General features: G+C 38.9%; 1 pseudogene; it reads right to left on the bottom strand.

Annotated features, from left to right (window-relative positions):
* LOC127452269 (centrosomal protein of 112 kDa-like) overlaps positions 1-18787 on the bottom strand; it is a 284785-nt pseudogene that overhangs the window by 164556 nt on the left and 101442 nt on the right.

Below are 18787 nucleotides of genomic sequence, written 5' to 3'. Positions count from 1 at the left end.
AAGGCACTAAAATACTTGTAGAACACTGTAGCAACTGCATAGCAATGCCCTAGCAACCACATAGCAATATGCTAAAAAAACTCAGAATACCTTTCCAAACGCATAGCAACACCTTAGCAATGGCATAGCAAGGAGTTAAAAAACTCTCAGAACACCCTAGCAACTGCATAATAATGCTTTAGTAACTAGTGTTGTCAAAAGTACCAGTACTTCGGTACCAAGTCAGTACTAAAATAAAAACGATGTCACGATACCAGTGTTTGTGCAGTACCAGTAGTACCGAGCACCAACTTAATTCGGTCCCAGACTGACAGACGACTGCTTTTAAATGCTCACCCGCTTATTTGAGCGTGTGCTCCGTTAGTCCTTTTACACTGAAATGCACAATTAATCAAATTAAAATCATGATATATCCTAGTGTGATTATTAAACTGTGAAATGCTGCAATCTTAGTCTGCATTCAAGCTGCATGAGCTTTAAAGAATGTGTGAAGCAGAACGTTCATACACTGGGAACTCTACTGACATTGAGAATCATTCATATTGTTTGATCTAAAAAAATAGAGCACTAATCCAATGTAAAGCACATGTAGACTATATATTTAAATAATTAAATCACAGCATTTGCGCTTTAACGATCACACTGGGCCATGAAGTGAACTGTTTATCTGTCAGAAGAAGAAAGTAAAGCCTCCATCAAACCACAAGTCAAAATAAAAGCACGATTCAAAATAAAAGCTGGATGCCTGAAATTGAAGAAATTGAAACAGAAATATATTACAACTGTATAGTAAAATGTAATATTTCTTGTAGAAATATTAATAATAATAAGTGACAATGATAATAATAATAATTAAGCAATATATCACGAAGAATCAAGAAGAGTACTAAAATTTTGTTAAAATGCATTGTTGAAAAGTAATAGTTCTATGTTTTACATGTTAAAAGTTTTTAAAAGTTTTAAGAATTTGATTAGACACCATTTGGATGACTTTAAAACATGGAATTCTAGAAAATTAATCTAAAAAAGGAAAAAATAAAAACAAATTTTATTAGGGTCCTACTTAAAAACACAATGCATACTTAATTGGGAAACACTTGAAGAAAACATTAATTTCTTTTAATGTATTATTTACACTGAAATGTAACTTTAAATAGGCTAAATGAGTATGTACAAAAGGACGTTACCATATTAGCATATTTTTGCTGTGGTACTGAAATTGCTATTGAGAACTGTGAAATTTCGTTGGTATCATACTACTGAAATGTAGGTATCGTGACAACACCACTAGCAACCAAAGAAAAATGTGCTCAGAAACTCAGAAAACCTTAGTAACTTAATAGCAAGGCTCTTAAAAAACTCAGAACACCTTAACAACAGCATAGCAATGCCCCAGCAACCACACAGCAATGTGCTAAAGGAAACTCAAAACACCTTAGCAAACTGCATAGCAACACCCTAGCAACCGCATGGCAAGGCACTAAAATACTTGTAGAACACTTTAGCAACTGCATAGCAATGCTCTAGCAACCACATAGCAAGGAGTTGAAAAAACTTCTCTAAACACCTTGGCAACTGCATAGCAATGTGCTAAAAATGTAGAACACCTTTGCAACCACATACCAATGAATCCTGCCTTTGTTCCTCCCGCTCACCACCAGAGGACTCCATTACCTGGGGATTGACTTTAACTCTCTGGACTCCATTTCCCATAATCCCCGTACCTGTCAATGATTACTTGTTCACCTGTTTCCAGTCCACTCAGCTATTTAAGACTCACACTCACTCTCTCTCATTGTGAAGTCTTGTTTTGCCCTGGCTGACATTTCTGAGCATTTTCTGAGGTTATTGTATTATCTGTGTATTATGCTGGACCGTTTCACCCTGTTTTTGATCCGTTGCTGCCTGCCTACTATTACTGCCTTGTTTACCTGGAAATAACCTGTGATTGTCTGCCGCCTGCCCCGACCTCTTGCCTGTTTATAGTATACCCCTCTGGACTGCCTTTGATATTACTGCTGCTGATGATTGACCCCTGCCTGTCTGTATTACTACGTTTATTATTATTATAAGCTGCACATGGATCTCAACTCCATTGACTCATCATTACAGAAGACTTCGCCACAAACCGATCCAGCAGCTTTTCTGCAACTCACCACTGAGGTCTCAGCACAAGCGGATGTATTGGCCGTACACCACCAACAGCTTGACCGGCTGTCATCGCTAACAGAGGAGCTTGTTAAAACTTTGCAAAGCCTCCGTTTACCAACACCAAACCCTTCAGCCTCTTCATCCAATCCAGCAGTTTACCCGGCCTCACCTAGCACATTCACCACTAACCCACGCCTTGCCTTTCCTGAGAAATTAAATGGATCACCAGCTAAATGTAAGGGATTTCTGCTCCAATGTTCTCGGTTTGTTAATCAACAACCCACACTATACCCCACTGATGAGAGCCGCATTTCCTTTGTTTGTTCGCTGCTTACCGGTAAGGCATTAGACTGGATTGCTGCGGTGTGGAACGGCAACATTCCCTTTGTTCTGTTACTTCCACCAACAATTTCGTGCTGCGTTTGAACATCCAGTAGGAGGCAAAGACGCTGGAGATCAACTGCATTCTCTTCATCAAGGTAATGCTCCACGCCATGTCACAGTCACATCTGAGTCTGCTCCATGCCATGTCACAGCCACGCTTAAGCCTGCTCTATGCCATGTCACAGCTATGCCTCAGCCTGCTCCATGCCATGTCACAGTAACATGTCAGCCTACTCCACTCCAGTCAAGTTTGAGTCTACTCCACACTATGTTCCAGTCAAGTCTTGTTTTCTCTTGTGTATTTAAGCCCTTGTTTCGCCTGATTAGTTTGTCAGTCTTCACATGTGTTCTGTTCATGTTCTGTGCCTGGTTTCCTGTGTTTTGTTTCATTTTATTCTGAGTACTTTGTTTATCTTTTGTTCCATTAAAAGCTGCATTTAAATCCTCATTCCTCGCCTGCCTCATCACAGAAAGACTGACCAAAAATGGATCTAGTGGCTGTCCGAATTCCGCTCCTTAAGCAAGGGGACCGTCCAATTAAGGATCATGTCTGTGAGTTTTTAGAGCTAGCGAATTTAGTGCACTATCCAGACCACTCTCTGGTGGTTTTCTTCCAGACTGGTCTGAATAGTGCACTGAAGGAACTAATGCCTCTTGCTGATCCTCACTGGACTCTCTACGAATATTTGGAGAAGGCTCTGGAACTTTGCGGGTCCCTTTACACAGTGGAATATGGCGGGAACCCTGGGCCAAAACCTGCATCTTCGGCTCCCTTGCTTCAAGCCTTCCACGGCTCCTTGCTCCAAGCCTTCCACGGCTCCTTGCTCCAAGCCTTCCACGGCTCCTTGCTCCAAGCCTTCCAAGTCTGCTCCATGCCATGTCACAGCCATGCCTGATTCTGCTCCATGCCATGTCACAGCCACGCATGAGTCTGCTCCATGCCATGTCACAGCCACGCCTGAGTCTGCTCCATGCCATGTCACAGCCAAGCCTTCCGCGACTCCTTGTACCAAGCCTCCCGTGGCCCCTATCTCGAAGCCTTCCATGGCCCCTGTCTCCAAGTTGAATGATCTGCCACTGATGTCAGTGCGTAGGGCCATGAAGACCCTATCTCACAAATTGTCAGTGCCCTCGCCTGCCACGGCCAACGAGCCAGCGCCCTCGCCTGCCATGGCCAACGAGCCAGCGCCCTCGACTGCCACGGCCAACGAGCCAGCGCCCTTGACTGCCACGGCCAACGAGTTGGAAGCCTCGTCTGTCCCAGAGCCTGCGTTGCCAGCCTCGTCCATCCCAGAGCCTGCGTTGCCAGCTTCATCTGTCCCAGAGCCGGCGTTTCCAGCCTCGTCCGTCCCAGAGCCAGGAATAGTTGCCAACTTCGGCCATCTGGAGGAGGAGGAGGAGAAGAAAGGCTCCCGAGTCTCTGCCAATGCTCACGACTACAGAGGTCATCTCCGAGTCTCAGCCAGTGTTTACGACCACAGAGGTCGTTCCCGAGTCTCAGCCAGTGTTTGCGACCACAGAGGTCGTTCCCGAGACTCTTCCCAAGTTCACGACCACGGAGGTCATTTCCCAGTCATCCAGGACTCTTTGTCTCGAGCCTCCCACGGCTCCGCCTTCCATGGCTTTGCCCCTCGAGCCTCCCATGGCTTCGCCCCTCGAGCCTCCCACAGCTCCGCCTCCCATGGCTTCGCCCCTCGAGGCTCTCCTGGCTCCGCCTGCCTTCATCAAGCCTCTCCTGCCTCCACCCAGAGAGTCTTCTTGGCTCCGCCCACAGAGTCTTCCACGGCTCCGCCTGCTCCCCCAGAGACTATTCCTCCAGCGGCTCCGCCCGCTCCCCCAGAGACTATTCCTCCAGCGTCTCTGCCCGCTCATCCAGAGACTCCTCCTCCAGCAGTTCCGTCCGCCTTACCAGTAACACCCTTCACAACTGCATAGCAATGCTCTAGCAGCCACATTAAAAACACAGAACACCTAAGCAACTGCATTGCAACACCCTAGCATCTACCCAGAACACCCTAGCGACCGTACAGCAAGGCACTAAAAAAACTTTCTGAACACTTTAGCAACTACATAGCAATGTTCTCACAACCACATAGAGAAACATGCTAAAACACGCAGAACACCTAAGCAACTGCATAGCAGCACTCTAGCAACCACCCAAAACACCCTAGCAACAGCATAGCAAGGTGCTAAAAAATTCTCAGAACACTTTAGTATCTACATAGCATCACAGACATGCGAGTACAGCTGACATTTTCTAGTTGGTTAATATTATTTTTCCCCATCCATGCCGCCTTAGTGACATCAGCAGAAAGGGAAAGTGGTTTCAGAGGAGGAGAAAATTATTACATTTTGATGGAAGATTACAAAGACAACTATTTTTCTTTATATTAACTGATGAATCATGTACAAGCAGACCAGGACTGTCTATCAGAAAGTAAATAGGGTCAATTTTGATTGAATGTTTACTTTAAAGTTTCCAAAAGAACATTAAAAACCGTATTTGTTTAAAGTCTGCAATATGTAATGTACAACACATCACTAGGCCCAGATGGAATCTGCAAATTTTTATTTAACACTTTCTGAGCTGATTTCAGAGGAAATTATTTTAATGGATTTTAATTGGATAGAATGGATTTAAACATGGTTAAATGTGCTCTTATTGGTAGCCTTAGCACATTAGACAAAATGTTTGATAAACAAATATTTTGTCATTTGCATTTAGTCATTTGGACACTTTTATCCAAAGCGGGTCGGGAGCTGTGTAGAATTCACTGAGGAACGGCATTTGAATTTTGCATTGAAAATAAATTTACATTTTGCTGTTATATCAAATGCAGTGTCATCCATATAAGCGGAGCATACCTGAGCGACTCTTTCATCCTATACTGATCTTCTTTTTGCTGTCGGCTCGTTCCTTCTCCAGCTCTGCCTGCAGCGTCTGCAGCTGTCAATCACTCAACAAGCTTCATCATATCCCGCCCCTCAACATGCCTAAACAGAGCCAATCACATTTTCAACAGGTCAAAGGTCAGAAGACAAGCCTGCAGGTGCATATGGCCGCTGCTCTGCAGATGTGCCCTTGACAGAGGTGCACCTCATTGCTCGTCTTTATGACCCGAGCGGCCCTTTGAAGGCAGCAGCCAGGTGTCTGATCTTAAAACTTATCTTCATTTGATTGTGTCAGCCCAATTATGAAAGCAGCTCTTTTATGACAGTGCTGAAGCTTTGAAGGGTCTTGAAAGCGGCCGAGCTTGGCAACAGGCCTTATAAAGTCTCATAAGTTATTGGGGCAATCTGGCCACGTCTGGACGCAAGCTATGATGGTCCGGTTACGCTGCTCTTTCATTTAGGGAAATGTGCTGTACCCCCATGAGGCTATGCTGCTTTTACAAACAGCATCTAGTAATCAAGACTAGACTTTACAGCCCAATATTCATATAATCAAAGTAAACGAGGCCATTTGAGAGCAGAGCAGAGCAAAAGCTTTTATGACTAACTGAAACTGCATGCTTGAGTTTTTATACTACTGCTAAGATGGTTGATGATAATGAACACAGGTCAGTTTCCTAAACTGATCTTTCTGAAGCTTATTAAAAAAGTTTCATATAGTAAATATAATATTAAGGCACTAACATACAGTTGTGTTCAAAGTTTGCATACCCTGGCAGAAATTTGGCTTTAATTTTGAAAATATGACTGATCATGCAAAAAAATGTCTTTTATTTAAGGATAATGATCATATGAAGCCATTTATTATCACATAGTTGTTTGGCTCCTTTTTAAATCATTATGATAACAGAAATCACCCAAATGACCCTGATCACAAATTTACATACCCTTGAATGTTGGCCTTGTTACAGACACACAAGATGACACACACAGGTTTAAATGGCAATTAAAGGTTAATTTCCCACACCTGTGGCTTTTTAAATTGCAATTAGTGTCTGTGTATAAATAGTCAATGAGTTTGTTAGCTCTCACATGGATGCACTGAGCAGGCTAGATACTGAGCAATGGGGAGCAGAAAAGAACCGTCAAAAGACCTGCGTAACAAGGTAATGGAACTTTATAAAGATGGAAAAGGATTTAAAAAGATATCCAAAGCCTTGAAAATGCCAGTCAGTACTGTTCAATCACTTATTAAGAAGTGGAAAATTCAGGGATCTCTTGATACCAAGCCGTGGTCAGGTAGACCAAGAAAGATTTCAGCCACAACTGCCAGAAGAATTGTTCGGGATACAAAAAAAAACCCACAGGTAACCTCAGGAGAAATACAGGCTGCTCTGGAAAAAGACGGTGTGGTTGTTTCAAGGAGCAAAATACGACGATACTTGAACAAAAATGAGCTGCATGGTTGAGTTGCCAGAAAGAAGCCTTTACTGTGCCAATGCTACAAAAAAGCCCGGTTACAATATGCCCGACAACACCTTGACACACCTCACAGCTTCTGGCACACTGTAATTTGGAGTGACGAGACCAAAATAGAGCTTTTTGGTCACAACCATAAGCGCTATGTTTGGAGAGGGGTCAACAAGGCCTATAGTGAAAAGAATACCATCCCCACTGTGAAGCATGGTGGTGCTCACTGATGTTTTGGGGGTGTGTGAGCTCTAAAGGCACGGGGAATCTTGTGAAAATTGATGGCAAGATGAATGCAGCATGTTATCAGAAAATAATGACAGACAATTTGCATTCTTCTGCACGAAAGCTGCGCATGGAACGCTCTTGGACTTTCCAGCATGACAATGACCCTAAGCACAAGGCCAAGTTGACCCTCCAGTGGCTACAGCAGAAAAAGGTGAAGGTTCTGGAGTGGCCATCACAGTCTCCTGACCTTAATATCATCGAGCCACTCTGGGGAGATCTCAAACGTGCGGTTCATGCAAGATGACCAAAGAGTTTGCACGACCCGGAGGCATTTTCCCAAGACGAATGGGCAGCTATACCACCTGCAAGAATTTGGGGCCTCATAGACAACTATTACAAAAGACTGCACGCTGTCATTGATGCTAAAGGAGCAATACACAGTATTAAGAACTAAGGGTATGCAGAATTTTTTCTTTGTTGCCATGTTTTGTTTTATGATTGTACCATTCTGTTATAATCTACAGCTGAATATGAATCCCATAAGAAATAAAAGAAATGTGTTTTGCCTGCTCACTCACGTTTTCTTTAAAAATGTTACATATATTACCAGTTCTCCAAGGGTATGCAAACTTTTGAGCACAACTGTATACACATAAAACTTGATATATAATATTAATACAATCAAATACATACATTTGTTTTATAATGAAACATTTTTTTTTTAATTAATACAACAAAAACATCTTATAAATGTACAGTATATATATCATGAAATTATAATAAATATAATTCTAAAACATAAAAAAAAAACATATGAATACATTTAAAAAGAAATATAGCAATATAATATTAACAAAAGTAACTATATATTTTTTATAAAATATATTTATTTTTGATATATGAATATATAATACATTATATATTAATATAATATATTATGAATAAATATATTATAAATATTATATACATTTATAATTCTTATTTAATTATAACAAATATGATATTATATTAATATAATTATATTGTCAATATAATTATATTAACAACAAATATTATATTACTCTTAACAAAATTAAATAAAATATTTATATATTTTTAAATAAAACAATTATTATAAGTTAATGTTATAATCATAAATGTATATACATAAAATTTTATTATAACAAATATAATACTTATAAAACATATATTATTATTAGAAGTATTATATAGCTTGAATGTCATATTGTGTTTGTGATTAAATGACTAACCTTTATGCTGTTTCTGTGAGTGCAGTGCTGGAGGTCTGTTAGCTCTTGCTGCATCTTGTTCTCTTGGTCCTAAAGACAATAATAGTTAGTTGTACAGCTGTCATTTTTTCATTTACTTTTGTTCTGACCAGTTATTGTATAAGGTACAAAATGGGTGCTTAAAACTTTTACAAATTATTTTTTTCCAACAAATAAGTAAAAAGAGGTGCTTATTTTTTTCATGACATAATTTTAAACAGTATTGAAGGAGTTCCCATCTATGTTGGGCACTTATTGGCTGCTTTTCTTTATTATTTGGTCCAAGTCATCAATTTCAAAAACTTTTATTTTTTAATTAAATTTTAGATTTATAATGAAATAAATTAATATGGTGGCACAATTATATTTTTGTCTACAAAACTAATTTCAAACATTTAAGCATACGCCTTCAGATCAAAAGATTTTTATGATCATGAGAAACATTTCAGTCAAGTGTTTCAAAACTTTTGACCGGTAGTATATATATATATAATTTTTTATTTTATTTATTTATTTATTTATTTTTTATAAAATTGGAGTGGTGTGAATCTTAACTAAAGAAGTTTACAGACATTTAAAGTAAATTTATTAAAAGTAAAGTAGTAAAATAAAGTTGTAAAGAAAATGCATTATAAATGTAAAGAAAAAAATTGTTAAGAAAATGCAAACATTTCTTTATTTTCATTTTGTAAGCTCTGTATTTATTTAATTCAGGGTATAATGCTTTCATATTGCTGAAGTGTTACACTTTTCTCCAAGTGTTTTCAGCTTATTTATTTATTAAAACTTTTTATATAAAATGAAAAGAAGAAAAAACATTGAAAGAGCTTGAGTAGAGTGATAACTGGGCACAAATGTTGCTGTGGTGGTTAAAACGCAGAGCAGGTTTCTTTCCAAGTGAATTGGGGTGCGAGAGAGGAGTGGAATATCTCATCTGCCGTTGTAATATCAGTCACACTATACAGCTGCAATGTTAAATTTCTGACACTGTCAGAACTTCATCGGAGGATAAAGATTATCGCAAAGGCTAATAATCAGCCATCTGTGAACATGTTACACTGAACAATGTAAGATTGCAGATTTTGCTCTTCAACGACAGAAATCCTTTAGGATTCCCAAAATTAGTCTTAGACGGCAGAATCGTGGCCAAAATTGTACAGTGTGCTTTACAGTGATAAAATCAGTGTTAATGGCCTTATAGAGTAAGAGCAGTGTGTGTGTGTGTGTGTGTGTGTGTGTTCTGACCCTGAGCTGTCTCCTGTTTTCAGCCTCTTGTATCTGCTGATTAAGATGAATCACAGTATGTTCCAAATCTTCAATAACCTCTGATGCCTGACACAATACACTCACAACATGCTATCAAACCGTACGTCAGCATACACACATCATATTATATTAGCTCTGTTCTAAACCCTAGTGAGCTGCCCACATTAAAAATAAAAACATTAACTGTCATCATAGACACTCCCAGAATGAAGGCACTTCCAAACAGTGGGCATTAAAACAATACTGCTTTATATTTAGCCTCATTTTGTCCCAATTATCAGGGAAAATCATATGTATCCTTCACAGGTTAAGCAATTGTATATTGGAAAAAAAAAAGATAATGATATGTATTTTAAATACAAGCAATAAGATGATATTTTAAATATTATTATTGTATATTATTGCAAAACATTGACTGATTCAGAAAGCATAGATATGCTGTATACGTCAGATGGAATTCTACAGATGAAGATGAGAAATGTAACAGTTGTTCATAAGGATAAATACGTTTCTCTTCACCCTACAGCTGAGTAATTCTGCTAGCATTTTACACAAAGCATTTTTGCTATTTCTGCCTTTCTTGCCAAAGGTTGCTGTATTATTAGCACGCACCACGATGTGACTAGATCACTCCAACATAGCATGCTTTTAATATAGAAAGCTTCGTTGGTTAGAGACAGGACTGATAGTTTTATCGCATAGCGTAACTGCGGACATGCAATACCCACAATCCCGCTATGAATTTCAGGCCCTGACATGGAAAAAAACACTGGGCCAAATATTGTAGTAACCACTGGATGTATGGCCTTTAAGATCAATAACAAAATATATGAAGCATTTTGTAATCCCTTTTAAAAGTTGTTAAGCCTATTTATTTTGCGATCCTAACTATGCATTATTATACGGCTTGTTACATTTCATTATTTACATTTTGCCTTGTTTTTCCCTGCGACCCATTTTTGGGTCACAACTCACCTGTTGAGAACCACTGAACTAGGAACAGAGCTGTTGTTTAGGAATCTTGTTCATGATTGTTTATCAATCAGTTCATTCAGAGAGGTGGAAAAGCATAAGATGTGTTGGTGTGAGTGTAGATACCTTGGCTGCAGAAAGAGCATGCTCTTGCTGGTAGTGGCTCATGGCAGCATTGTGTTTGTCCTGAGGTTTCTGCAGTGTATTTCATGCTGGTCTCTCATCTGCTCCAGTTCTCTGTGCAGCACCACACTCCTGAATCACACGCACACACACAACATCACATCAGACATCAATGGATGGAAACAAATCAGGATGGAATCATGAAAATGCAATTCTTATTAAATGTATTTCCCTCAGAAGCCTGTTGACACATGATGAGATCATTTCAGATTTTGACATTTAACAAATAAAATAAAATGAAATCATTCAGACAGCCAATACATCAAAAATAGACTTAATCAACTCTTATAAAAGGTCTAACATTGTAAAAGCACAACATTGCATAACACAATAACAGATGTCATTTCATTTTGAGTTTGACATGACAAAAGTCTTAACTTGTGCATCAGTAATATTAATCAGTAATATTCAGTAACTGCTTTGACTAATGTGTTTTTGATTTACTAAAAAAAGAGGCAGCTCAAAAGAGTCATGAACTGTACTACACTTGTCATGCTGAATGTTTTATATTCACTACATAGAATCAGCTCAACAGAGTCATTTGTTCAAGAACCTAACGACACTGTCGCACTTTGTGTTGTTGATTCAAAAGAACTGGCTCATAGGAGTCATTCATTCAGAAATCGGACAACACTTGTCACACTGTTTGTTTCACACTGTAGATTCAAAAGACTACATTGGTCGTGCTGTATGTTTTGCTGTGTAGATAAAAATGTAAAAAAAAAAATAATAAATTGGCTCATAAGAGTCATATTTGGGAATTGTACTACACTGGACACAGTGTAGATTAAAAAACTGGCTCATGAGAGTCTTGTGTTTGAGAATCGGACTACACAGGACGTCCTGTATGATGCGCACTGTAGATTCAAAAGAACCGGTTGCCTAGGTAGGCAGCTCTTGAGGTTCTGGAACAGAGCCATGATCTCAGATGCTGAAGGTGCTGTCACATCTCTGAACCTATGATCAGTCATATGTGAGTGTTTTGGGCTGGCTGAATGGCTGTTTTTCTCGCACCTATGGTTGGCCTCTTGTAACTCAGCGCTGATGGAGGCAATATGGATCTCCAGCTCGGCTTTTTCCTGTGTGACCTTTTGCCTAAGCAGGTTCCCGTTCTCCACCTCAACCGAGAGCTGCTTCACCCACATCTCCAACCGATCGGAGATCGGCGATATCAAGTAGGAATATCCCTCATCCAACTTGAATGGAACACAGCATAACCGTGTACCCTGACAAAAAGAAATTTAATGCAAGCAACATTTAAATTGCAAATATTATTAGATAGATTTTTCCAGGTATTTTAGACCTCCTTGGTAGAATCATATGAAAAATTATGATTTTTGAATGTCTGTTCGGGAGACGTTCATTTCACAAAACAGTCATGCTGCAGTTAAAATTAGGCTTGCTTGAGCATTAAGTGTCGTTTCAAGTTCTGGCTTTCGTGCATGGACATGTTTTTAAATTGTCAATTGGTATTACTAGTTAGCTGCGACAATATATGATGCCCAAAGGCATAGGGTGTCTTACTCATTGTGAAACTGTGTTTTCTTAATGGCATGAATCACAATGAAGGCCTAGACTTTAAATGCACAGCCCGCCACTGCAACTCACACACCATCTGCTCCTAGAATGAGCATTTTTCAATTTCAATATATTACAGGCATTTTTTGTTATCAGTATGAACCTTTTCATTTCAGCACAACTTACTACATAAACTACATGTTACATCCACATGTTTACAAAAGCTAAGCATAAGGGCTGCTGCATTGTTAAAGTCCATGTTGTTGAAGCTGTGACCTAGCAGTTAGAGCTTCAGTGCTCATGCGGGTGACATGGCAAAAGGAAGACAAAATAAACATTTTTGAGCAGTAATATTAAAAAAGTGTAGTTATTGTTCTCAGGATGACACTAGGGTGCAACTAACTAGTTGTTGTAAGTTGTGATGCTGCTAATAGTAATTTGTTTTCCCATACCAGGTGATTAATCCTATAGATTTAAATTGATGGAATATTCAAATGGGCCAAGACTCTTCAAACTCTCAGTCAAACTGACAAAAATTCTAATTCAAAACCCAAGCAAGGCCTTTAAAGGTGCCGTGCGCAATGCTAGGCATTCTGGAACTTCCACGAGACTTTGCCATTGAATTAGACACCCTCTTTTAACTGCATCTGGGAGAGACAACATGCTGGTTCTTTTGCACTTTCTTTGTCTTTTTTGACTTTGTTAGGGTTTATTATCATTCAGTAACATACTGACATAGTGATTGATATATGTCATCATGAAATCAAAGACCCCTTGAAATACGAACACAAGTGGTCACAGGAGACTCATTTAAGTGACCAGGTGTAAACAGCGATATGTCTCGCCTGACCACATGTGATCGGATCTCTTGAGGTGCATCATAATTCCAGGTGTAAACAGGGTTCGTCTGTCTGTCTGTCTATCTATCTATCTGACAAACTTTACCTATCTAGGTCCTTTACCTGAGGTCCACTGATAATGTTAGTAAAGATTTTATGCACCACAACAGTAATAATGTAGTAATATATGATATTTTCCACCCTGTCTCTGGCACTCTGTCTGAAACGCTCGGTTTTGGCCTCAGCATCTCCTTAAAACTTCAACATAAACAACCACTGTTATGATTGGTTAACATCGTGCAGCCCCTGGAATACAGCCATATTTGAAACTCAGTTGGAAGAGAATGAACAAGCACCACAACATTATAAAACTAAATTTCAGGTTTTACACATAACTCACATCCAACACATTGCATCTGAATATATTAACTGTTCACCTCAAGCACAACAACACCATAAACTATCAAACATGACATTGTAAATATTCATGAATGAAACAGTTTACTTACGTTTTTGCGATCGCTTCCAAGTGTTTTGAACTTCCCCATCCTTCAATAACAGTTCTTTTGCAAAGCTTGAATCGCATTATGACTGGTTCACAAGCAATCAACACGATATGAGCCGAAAAAATGCACATACATACTATAAAGCACGGTAAAAAGACACACACCCATACAGTATCACATCGATGGAAACACATTAAAGCAGTCAAAGACATCCATCTAGTGCATGTAGCGCAGATGGGCGAAAGAACAGTTTGTTGAGGGTTTTGTGATCAAAACAGCAAGAGTTAGCATCTGAATGAAAGAGAACTGCTTCTCCTCATCAGAGTTGTAACTTGACACTGCGTCTTTTAAAAGAGGCTGGAGATATGTATCAAGCGGTCAAAGATGTCCATTGTGGCAGCGGGGGCGTGGTCAAGTATCTCTCCGGAGAGAGAAAGCGGTAAGGGCGCTTACACCTGAGCTAAATTATGTCTAACACCTGTCTCTAATTTCAGTGAGCACAGGGAGAGCGGCATAAATAGAGCGACACAACACTCAGTCGAGAGAGAGACTAGATACGACAGAGCCGAGCCAGAGCAAGGATTTTTCTAGTAGTGAAAGTTTATTTATGAAAGCAGTGTGTGTTAGTGTCAGTGTAGTGTGTGAAGGTAAACTGTAAAGTGGTGACGCCAAGAGGGGAAAATAAAGCCTCACCTGAAGAAGGAAAAACTGCTCCTCGCCTCATCTTTTACATCCATCTAGTGCATGTTTATATACACCAACAATTAAAAATAGCGCAGATGGGTCCCCTTTGGTGTTCAGAAATAGTTAGGCCACACTAGGCCTGTTTGTCCTGCTCTCTCTCAGTGTACGAACTGAACGGCAGTGGGCGGGGCCAAGGGTGTGATGATGTAAAGTAGGCATTGATGTTTTTTTCACTCTAGATGCCGTCATGAATTAATCCGCTCCCAAATGAAGTAGAGAATGAGGTGTTTTTGCAGCTTGGTTTCAATAAATTATTTTATTGCATTGGGGATTATGTTTTGAGTTCTGAAATTTACAGCATGTTTTTATAGTACAGTGACCTCATACACTGTATGTGAAAATATCAAGGAAAATGATATTCCTCATGACATGACCCCTTTAAATTATGATGATTTCTAGTTTAATTAGTCCCCCTAACTGAAATCATCGTTTTGTACCATATAAATACTGATGTGATTTATTAAATACATTAAATAATCTAAAGGTTGTGTATTTAAAAATGTATCAACCACTTAAATGGTTACATGCATTAAGATACTCTTTGTTAGTAGCTTGTAATGTAGCTTGAACAACTATATCAATAGGGTAGCTTGACTACAGTTTAATAATTATTAAATGAGTTATAAATTACGAGTAGCTTGTTGCTTGACAAACTACATTTTCAAAGCAGCTACCCCAACACTGACACTATAGAAAAGCCAGATATTAGACAGTAAAGCCAAGATTAAAAAAGCTAGATAAAAGGTAGTAAAGCGCTCATGAATTCTTCATGAGGAATTATTCTGTAGATATTATTAAATGTATGAAGATATGCAGATATGAAGTTGAAAATTTCAGTTTCAAGAGCTTTATAACAGCATTCATGACCACCAAACTGCCCCCCGCCCCCAATCCACTTTCAATCATCAGCTGACATCATCCCTGAAACTGAGACTCAAATATGATGCACCTGTGGACCTCTGTTGAAATATATATATATATATACACCGATCAGCCACAACATTAAAACCACCTGCCTAATGTTGTGTAGGTCCCCCTCATGCCACCAAAACAGCACCGACCCGCATCACAGAATAGCATTCTGAGATTATATTCTTCTCACCACAATTGTACAAAGCGTTTTTACCGTAGACTTTGTCGGTTCGAACCAGTTTGGCCATTCTCTGTTGACCTCTCTCATCAACAAGGCATTTCCATCCACAAAACTGCCCCTCACTGGATGTTTTTTGTTTTTGGCACCATTCGGAGTAAACTCTAAAGACTGTTGTATGTGAAAATCCCAGGAGATCAGCAGTTACAGAAATACTAAAACCAGCCCGTCTGACACCAACAATCATCCATGTGATTATCTAATCAGCTAATCGTGTGGCAGCAGTGCAGTGTATAAAATCATGCAGATATGGGTCAGGAGCTTTAGTTAATGTTCACATCAACCAACAGAATGGGGAAAAAAATGTGATCTCAGTGATTTGGACCATGGCGTTATTGTTGGTGCCAAAAAACATCCAGTGAGCGGCAGTTCTGCAGAAGAAAAATGCCTTGTTGATGAGAGAGGTCAACAGAGAATGGCCAGACTAGTTTGAACTGACAAAGTCTACGGTAACTCAGATAACCGCTCTGTACAACTGTGGTGAGAAGAATAGCATCTAAGAATGCTATTCTGAGATGTGGTTTGGCACTATTTTACTGTATATATATATATATATATATATATATATATATATATATACACACAGTATATATAAAAGATGTGTCTGCAGAAAAGAATGCTTCTGCCGGCAGAAAAAATCTGGGATGGTCTTCATTTGAGAACGAGACCACATGTGACGACATACAGGAAGAGCGAAATTTTCCATGGGAGAGACAGAGCTGTTAAACCAGCACCAGACAGGCTGCCTGAGATGACACACACACACTTGTGTCTCATGGTAAATGAAGGCTACTGTCCCGTGTGTGGTGGATGGAATGTGGCTGATATGACTGATGACAGATTATTGATTGAAGACACACAGCTCGGCTGATGAAAGTGGCCAGTGTTGAAAAGCTCAACTTTCTGAAGGTAATGTCAGTGTCAGAACACTGCTTTTGTTAACACACTGTGTGAGATGTGGTATGATCTGAAAGAGCAGAGCTCGCACTCTGACAAACACGTGCAATTAATACGCTGACACTGATAATATACCACATCAAAACACTGGTGGTCAGTGCTATCTAAATGTTTCATCAATACAAACTCTTTCTATGGTTTCCATTTCTACAGTACAAACTTAAAGGGATAGTTCACCCCAAAATAAAAATTATGTGGCACAGTTTGCACTACTCTCCCTTAATTCCTCAACACAAGCTTGGATGTCATTTAGAAACAAATGTTTTTATTTGAAAGTGTTTGTGGCATTGGCATGGTCATGTGTCTGTCTGCGGGAGAGGGAAAGTGGTAAGGCTCGTCACCTGGGCTGTAATGACTCTAACACCTGCCTCTCATTATAGTGATGGCAGAGGGAGACCTGATAAGGCATGTCAGAGCGGCAGAGGAGAGAGAGAGAGACAGACCAGAGTCTACGTGCCTGTTAACAGGGAACAAGCTGAAAAGCATACTTTTTGTTTTTATTTAATAAAGACTGACCTTGAACCTGTTTTGTTGTCTCCTGACTCCTCCACTGCCCACGAACTCAGTCTTATCACAGTGTTAAATTAGCATGTGATAACGTTCTCTCACAGACAGCAACCACTCAAAACCACTCTTACAGACAAATGCCGGTAAACACACCTTTATCATTCAATCACTCATGCCCTCATGATGCGAGCACGTCTCACTGGACGAGAGGATGTTACCTGTAAAAGTGCACGCTCCACAAACGCGGTTGATGTGCTCTCATACATGCATTCATACCCACACACCCACCAAAGCCCTTTCTGAGGCCACTGATCAACTATTGTTTTATGAACACAACCCAAACAAGTGAAAAAAATACATCTCATCTTCCCTTCATTACAATCAGCAGCTTAAAACATTTGTTGACTCATACTATGTGCATTTGCTAGATTTTCAAGGGGGGCATTTAGCACATTTTTAAAACAGTTTTTTTAAAAAAAAAAACATGTAATTAATCCCTTTAAGGCTGCCGGACAATTTTTTATTTTTAAATCAAAATATTAATAACTACAGTCTTGACCAACACAAAATAGGTATTGTTTCAAGCTTAGAAGCTCTACTTTCCAGTGCATGTAGGCATTATGACCAAAACTGAACAAGTGCTTTGAAATTTGCAGACAAATCAGAAGTGTTCTGTTTTGATAATTTATCAAAAAATTGCACTGTATATATTATTGTAATCAGTAAAAACATCAAACTGAACAAATAGCCATGTGTAATATTCATTGGAAAGCTCTCAAAGAGTAGAATACAACAAGCCTATTTGTTTTACTAACAGACAAAGATATAGTAAGTAATAGCTAAGTATATGTCTATGACATACATGTTGCATGTAAACAGGTGTTGCTTAAATGCTGCGTTTTCCCTTCTAACTTCACAAAAAATAAACAAAGACATAAAATATACCATTTCTTACATGAGGCAATTATCTTTAAAATGAGCCAAAACACAGATCATTAAACACAGCATAGATCATTAGATAGTCCACACGGAGCACAATGTGCACACAGCACATGATGTGCCATCTGGCTAAAAACACATTAGCTTTCCTGGATCAGACGATTTCATTGCAAATGATGTAGTATGTTGTCCAGCATCATGGAATGCTAAACCAACCATATTAGGATTTAGATCACTGCAACCAGAGGTGGAAGTCATCCAAATATGGGCAGAGAGGATTTTATTAACTCTAATTACATATGGCCACCTTTGTGCAGCAAGTACATGACACCGACTCAATGATGACTCAAATGACACAGAATGTAACTGAATGAGATCTCGTTACTCATGCCTGCTTGCTTTGGAGAGAGTATACCTTTAGTCATTGTTGTGTAATTAGTTCTTATGAACAATTATTATTATTTGTTTAGAGAGTCTTTTGGACACTTAGAGATGTTTTTGGACACTAGGATAAATTATTTTTGTATTGCTATAACTTTTGATTACTTTGTCGTATCAACACAAAATGTTACAGGTGACATGACTGGGACCAAATAAAAGACATTTTCGGAGCTACTTTTTTAACACCCTGAGATATATATAATGTAAAATCAGAAAAAGTTCATTTTTGGCTCAAGTTTTTTTGTGATTTATCAGCAGCTTCTTAGACTGAAAGTGTAAGAATTTATCATAATCTATATAAAAAAAATAAATAAAAAAAAATGGAAAAGTTTTCATTAAAATGATACCAAACACTTGACCCATGTTTTTTAT

Source organism: Myxocyprinus asiaticus, chromosome 14 (genome assembly GCF_019703515.2).
Source record: "Myxocyprinus asiaticus isolate MX2 ecotype Aquarium Trade chromosome 14, UBuf_Myxa_2, whole genome shotgun sequence".
NCBI lineage: Eukaryota > Metazoa > Chordata > Actinopteri > Cypriniformes > Catostomidae > Myxocyprinus > Myxocyprinus asiaticus.
The sequence above is the reverse complement of the archived record's forward strand: the minus strand, read 5'-3'. Positions and strand labels throughout refer to the sequence as shown.